This window comes from Mus pahari, chromosome 18 (genome assembly GCF_900095145.1).
Source record: "Mus pahari chromosome 18, PAHARI_EIJ_v1.1, whole genome shotgun sequence".
Classification (NCBI taxonomy): domain Eukaryota; kingdom Metazoa; phylum Chordata; class Mammalia; order Rodentia; family Muridae; genus Mus; species Mus pahari.
The window spans coordinates 40,960,492-40,966,392 of NC_034607.1; the positions used below are offsets into that span (position 1 = coordinate 40,960,492).

Sequence of the window (5,901 nt, forward strand, 5' to 3'; positions counted from 1 at the left end):
AGTTGTCTCTGGTTGGAGCTTGTTCCTCCTGTGATTCTGTTAGCCTCTGTCAGCAGTCCTGGGAGTCCAGCTCTCTCCTGAGTCTCAGTGGTCAGATTACTCTCCGCAGGCAAGCTCTCCTCTTGCAGGGAAGGTGCACAGAGGTCTGACGTTCAGACCTGCCTCCTGGCTGAAGATGTAGGCCTGAAATGGGGACTGTCCCAGAAGATGTGTCCCCTCTGCAGTTTGCACACTCACCTGCACACATATGTGTGTGAGGCCAATGCAAAATGATGGCTTTAGTGCTGCTAACCCCACCACAAAGCCCAGTGAGAACATTCCCTGTCATCTGCCCCGTCTGTGCTGACCTCTGTCGTCAGTGGAGACCCAAGCCAAGTCACCTCCTCAGCCTCACGTCCTGCCCCACTGCCCCACTTTAGAAGGATCTGTGTTCCATATCACCTTCCCACTGAGGTACCCCAGACCACCCTGCTAAACAACACTCATCCTTAGCCCTCCTCACCTGAGGGTCCCTGGACACAATATGGCTCTTTCACCTGCTCTGGTGGACAGAGCCTTCCCGGGTGGCCACCTTTCCTCTGGCAGGGAAGGTACCCACATATCTGGAGCCCGAAACAGGGTCTGTCCCAGAAGCTGTGTTGCTTCTGTCTGTCCCAGAAAGAAGCTGTGTAACTTCTGCAGTCCACACTCTCACCAGTGCAGACTGGAGCCTGGGCGACCCGGAATAAAGATGGCTCCCTTACCAGCTCAGGCAGTGAGAGCCCTCCTGGGCGGACACCTCTCCTCTGGCGGGGAAGGTGCCCGGATCCTGCCAGGTTTTAACCCACGCATTCTTCTTGTTCCCTTAAGCAAGGCTGCTTTCTCTGTGCTTGCTTAGGTTTGAGGACAGTGCCCAGATTCTCTCTCTTCGTCTTCTTCTCCCCACTCCTCCTTCCTTTCTTTTTTGACTCTAGGGTCTACTGTATTTCTGTGCATGTAATGGGTATTCAATAGCTGTTTGTTGACTGACTGAATGAGAGTCTGAGAATTCATAAATCTTATGCATAAAATTGAGGGTCAATTTTGATGTGTACATGGATGTCTTGACAAAGAGTTGTGAGCAGGGGCAGGAGAATAGCGGTCAGGGAAGGAGACGGTGTTGGGAACATGGGGCGCTTGTCAGTGTTCCATTGCATAGAATAGCCAGGACAGAAGGAAGACAGAAGTGCATGTGGGATTTGACAGGGACCTGGAGCACAGTTTGTGGGAATTTTGCATAGTCACCTCATTACAGTTGACTACAGAGGGAAGATGACAGATCAGGACCCAGGCTGGGGAAGAGGAGCAGCAAAATGGAAAGATAGGGGAATAGATGCTGGGAGCTGTGGAATCCAAGAAGAGAGAAGTGTGTCAGAGAAGACGGGAGGCTCACTGTGCTTTGGCTTTGTGAATGGAAAGGGTTACACATCTTCTGTCCTTTTTTAATGGGTCTCTCTAGATAGCTCTGGCTGTGCTGTAGCTTCCTACGTACACCAGGCTGGCCTTGAACTCAGAAATCCTCCTACCACCACCTACTGAGTGTTGGGATTAAAGATGTGTACTGCCACGCCTTGCTTGGTACATGTTTTCTTGAACAAATCAAATTCCTTGTGATTCTGCCGAAGGTATCCTTAATAACTGGGAGTACTGAGTTCCACTTTCTTTCTTCCTTTGCCATTGTCCAGATAAGACAAAAGAAAGAACTTTTCTCAGGTAGAAAGGAGAGCTGGCTCGTTTGTTCTGCAGTAGGAGCTTTGCAGACTGTTCGTCCCACTCTCTTGGTTGGGTTAGATGCTATTGCTGGAGTTCTCCGGTGGTCTGGCTTGTCCCCACTCTTCTCATTCCTCAGCACCGTGAGCATTACCATTATATTGTGGGCTTTAACTGACTATATGGAAATGCCTTATTTATTAATGCATGTGCTGTAAAGAATCTGGCAACATTGTTTTCAATGCACATAGAATAACATATACCTTCCTTTCACTCAGCTAGTAATTGTGACATATTTACTATGCACAGGTGTCCTGATCCTCAGTGGGGATACAATATTGAACAGTATCTTTTATTGTAGAGTTTCAATTAATTTACATGAAAGTACATAGATAAAGAGAGAAATAGATGTTTAATTGAGGTGCTGAGGAGGGCTAAGGATGAGTGTTGTTTAGCAGGGTGGTCTGGAGTACCTCAGTGGGAAGGTGATGGAGAACACAGATCCTTCTAAAGTGGGGCAGTGGGGCAGGATGTGAGGCTCAGGAGGTGACTTGAAGGCTTGGGTCTCCACTGACGACAGAGGTCAGCACAGATGGGGCAGATGACAGGGAATGTTCTCACTGGGCTTTATGGTGGAGTTAGCAGTGCTAAAGCCATCATTTGCGTTGGTCTCACACACATATGTGTGTCCTCCCCAGTTCCTGTGAAATACTACACCAGTCTGTTAACAGCACAGTTGTTGTGAGTGAGGAAAAGCTTTCCCCCAGTCTTCAGGTTGTCTTTATCTGTTCTCACTCTCTGTGGCATGAGGTACTTGCAAGCTTCTTAGCTGGTGGATCTGGTGTGGGCAGCTCATCTCTCCCGTTACAGTGAAAGTCATACTTCACCCACGGGAACTGTTTGTCGGGCGCGTTTTCTGCTCCCTCTTCTCCGCTGGCTCTCCTCCCCGTCAGCACTGATCTATCTCTTTGGGAGAAAGCTTTGTGACTACAGAGACTCAATGCCAGAGCTAACTTTTCTAAGGAGACTTTTTTGTTATTTCGAGTCAATGTTTAATTTCTAAGAAGTACTGTACTAGTACTAGTACTTGTACTAGTATGTACAAGTCTTGAGCTCAATTCCTGGTACTGCATAAACTGAGTGGTGCATGCTTCTGATCCCTAACTCTGCAGATGGAGTGATGAGGATCAGAAGTTCAAGGTCACGCTCAACTACACAGTAAGTGAGGCCAGCCAGGGACACATGAATCCTGTCTCCGAGAAAATCCAAACCAAACAGCCACCCCCAGCCCCCAGGCCCCTAAGAAGACCTGCAGGGAACATGGAGACTGGGAGGGCCTTAGGACTTCTTGAGGACTCTGGGCTCTGCACTGTCTTTTCGCCTTGTCTTGTCTCAACTGAAGCATGCACGTACACCAGGAAAAGTCAACTCTGTCCCTAGCAACTGTTCCCTTCATCTATCTGGCCTTTGTCTACCTCTTTTTGTGTCTGATTCCAAAGTCAGTAACATGGTGACTTGGGTGTGGCTTTTGACCTTAAGGATGAAGTTTATTTATATTGCTGTCCTTTTACATCAGTAGCTTTGCACCTGGACTCAGTCAACCAAGGAATATTTAAAAAAATTGAAAAAAGCATATGTGATTTGCGCATGTACAGCCCTTCTTGTCATTGTTCCCTAATAACACAGAGTAATACCAGGCTCTGTAGCAGTTACTTGGTTTTAGGCTTTATAGTAACAAGAGGTGACTTAAATAACAAGGATACCAACCACTTCATGTGAGGGACTTCTTTGGTATTTCTTATGGCACTTGGAGCCATCTCTCTCAGAATCTGAGGGACAGTGTATTTTGTGTAACTTCAGGTGTGTCTGAGACAAGATGGGTGGGCACTTTTAGGCCCTGTCCCACTTCTGAGAGCTTACCTTGTCTCTGTGCCTCTCTTGGCTGGGGCCATTTTTGTTTGTATAGCCACCAGCTGTGCAGTCATCTTCCTTCAGGAGTTCTTCAACTTCCTAGCTTGGACGGGTGAGCTCCTGCATTTTGGTCTAGAGCAGGCTTCAGTGCATCAGTCCCGCTTGCTGCTAAGGACTGAGAATGTTATCTAGACTGAGAATGGGTGGAGGTGGCACAGCCCAGGCGTTGGGCTGACTTCCGTTCTGTGCCACACTGTTGTGGCTCCCCTAACTTAGGTAGCAGCACTACACGACAGTAAGGTGAGCCACATTTCCCCTCAGCAGGAAGCTTGCTTTCAACTGTGCCCCACAGTGAGGAAAAGCTGGGTCCTTAGCACTCAGTGAGGAGCAGCAGCATCAGAGCAGACATGTTTGGAACTGCCTGTGGACATGGAGAAGGGAGAGAAGCAAGACAGAGCAGCACTGTCCTGCTGATGTCCCTTCCTGTCCTCTGGTGACCTGCCACTGAGACTATAAACTCTGGGGCAGGAGATTCCTTTTTTGACGAAAGAGCTATCCAATATAATTTTTTCAATATAAATTTTAATATCTTATAAAAGACTGGAAGTTATTGGGGGGAAAGTGACCATGGGTATTTGGCATTTGGTAAACACACACACACACACACACACACACACACACACACACCTACACACACAGGCACGCACTTTGCTTTTTGAGGTAGAAGGTAGTTTATGTGTCCCAGGCTAGCTTCACACTCAAACCCCCAGCCTTAGCCGCCTTAGTCTGGGATACTCTTTAGTTTCTAGAAACTGAGGAGTTTTTTAAAAACTAATTTTTTAAAAGCTAAAATAAAAAAAAAAAAACGCCTACCAATATTTATGGATGATTCTCAACTAAATAGTTGGCTTATGTTGGTTCTGTATTTTACTGACTTTTAATGATCTATCTAATGTTTCCCAAGATAACGATAAGATCTCTTTTTGTGGAGAAATTTTGCCAGTGTTTTCATGTTGGTGTGGCATGTGGAAATATATGTGAGATAATTTTTAAATTAAACTATTAATAAAATATTTTAGTAAGCATGCAAGCTGACAGGCTTCCTTTTGACATTTTTGTACATCCTTGAAGCTTGTCCTGGAAGCCATTGCTCTCCTAGTTTAAGACAGTCATGGTGTAGTGCTGTTTTTGAGAAATCCTATCTACACATTTCGGGGGTCATAGTGAAAATAACGTATATCGTTTTAGAAAACTATTTATGTTGTGTTGGCTCGATAATTTAAAATGAGCTGTGGAAGCTGCGTTATTTCCTTTCAGATGAGCCAAGCCAGTGACATTTGGAATGTTTTTAATTTCCTTTTATTGTTGAAAATAGGAACAATTTAGTTCATACAGGTGTTTCAGTTTTCATTGGCAAAAGTTTTGTTCAAGTGTGAATTGATACTGGCAGCTTGCCTTCCGCCTGTCTGCCTGTGGTTTCAGGGTCTCCATGAAAGAAGGAAAAAGTCCTCTGAGAGTTTTACATTATATTTTATATTTTTTTCTTTCTGATAATAACCTACTCCCCTGCCCTCCCCTCTCATCCTCTTAGTTTTGAGATGGAGTCTTTGTTTGACTTTTGAAATAAGGCTTCAAATAAGGCCACTGCTGGCCCGAAACTCACTGTCTTCAGCATAGGATGACTTAGAATTCCTGATCTGCCTGCTTCTACCTCTCGTGTGCTGAGATTCCAGACAGAAGCCACTGGCCCATCTTGAGATAGAGTTTTATTTTTTTAAAATGTCGATCCAGTTGATCTCAAATCCATATTATAGTAGTGCTTTTACTTTAGCTTTCTGAGTACAAATATTTATATAAATAACTATATTATATATTAGTGGATAAATACTCCAAATAAAAGTCAAAATTGTCCCAGTAGAAAAGGGGCAAAAATGTCAAAGATTAGGCTATGTATGGTTTCACATGCCCTTAATCCCAGCAGAGGCAGGAGGATCTCTGTGAGTTCAAGGGCAGCCTGGTTTACATTGTGATTTCCAGGACAGTCAGGGGTACATAGTGAGAGAAAAAAAGTCAGAGGTTGTCCTAATAGAAGCAAAGAAGAGATAGATATAACTCTGCTTCTGAGGAGAAATGATTAGAAACTATATATAGCTATCTCCCACTGTCCAAGTAGATCAAAGTACATGGTGAATTTGATATATTTTAATATAGTGATCAATACTTTGCTAAAGAATCGGATCCCATTACAGATGGTTGTGAGCC

General features: G+C 44.9%; 1 protein-coding gene across 1 annotated transcript in view; it reads left to right on the forward strand.

Annotated features, from left to right (window-relative positions):
- Positions 1 to 5,901, forward strand: part of Ttc27 (tetratricopeptide repeat domain 27) — a 136,542-nt gene that overhangs the window by 33,162 nt on the left and 97,479 nt on the right. The gene's annotated exons all lie outside the window — the stretch shown is intronic.